The sequence below is a fragment of the Penaeus vannamei genome, chromosome 31, assembly GCF_042767895.1.
Source record: "Penaeus vannamei isolate JL-2024 chromosome 31, ASM4276789v1, whole genome shotgun sequence".
Lineage (NCBI taxonomy): Eukaryota > Metazoa > Arthropoda > Malacostraca > Decapoda > Penaeidae > Penaeus > Penaeus vannamei.
The window spans coordinates 12879935-12880776 of NC_091579.1; the positions used below are offsets into that span (position 1 = coordinate 12879935).

The 842-nt window shown below is 38.0% G+C and overlaps 1 long non-coding RNA gene across 1 annotated transcript in view; it reads left to right on the plus strand.

The window, feature by feature from the left end:
• The first annotated feature begins 840 nt into the window (after window positions 1–840).
• LOC138867706 (uncharacterized) overlaps window positions 841–842 on the plus strand; it is a 638-nt gene continuing 636 nt past the window's right edge. The window contains exon 1 of the long non-coding RNA XR_011399868.1: window positions 841–842. This exon is cut by the window's right edge and continues 393 nt beyond it. This is a non-coding gene — a long non-coding RNA (uncharacterized lncRNA).

An 842-nucleotide genomic window follows, 5' to 3' on the forward strand; every position in this document is an offset into this window, starting at 1 on the left:
TACAAGAGACCACGGAGTTGATAGCTAACAACCTGGACAATACTTATCTTGACAAATATGGTTTGGATACGATTACCTTCAAAAAGTTATTGGAAATCACTGCCCATCATTCAGTTTTTACGTTTAACGACTGCCTATATGCACAAACAGATGGCGTAGCTATGGGCTCTCCACTTGGCCCCTCCTATGCTAATGCATTTCTATGTCACCATGAGAAAAGCTGGCTAGATAACTGCCCGCCTGAATTCAAACCCCTACATTATCGTCGGTACATCGACGACACTTTCCTGCTCTTTAAGCACCCTTCACACATTAATCTTTTTCTAGATTACCTAAATGCCAAACACCCCAGCATCAAATTCACCTGTGAATTGCAAATGGACAACCAATTGCCATTTTTAGATGCTATGATCACTAACAACAATGGTATCTTCCAAACTAGCATTTACCGTAAACCCACTTTCACTGGCCTCGGCCTACATTTTCTCAGTTACATCCCGTATATTTACAAAATCAATAGTGTGAAAACTCTTATAACTAGAGCCTACAATCTATGTAGCACCTGGAATGCCTTCCATAATGAACTGTTATTTCTGAAAAACTTTTTTATTACTAATGGGTACCCATTACAGTTGTGTGATAAAATTACTAAAACCTTTCTGTGTAAGAAATTCACCAATCAACAAATTGTCTCCACGGTTAAAAGAGACCATAGATATGTTAAACTACCCTACATGGGTGATCTAAGCTTTGAAATCAGAAAACGGTTAAAAACGCTCTTGCAAATTAATTACCCCCAGATTAAATTTACCTTTGTCTTTAGTAACAACAACGCAATAGCT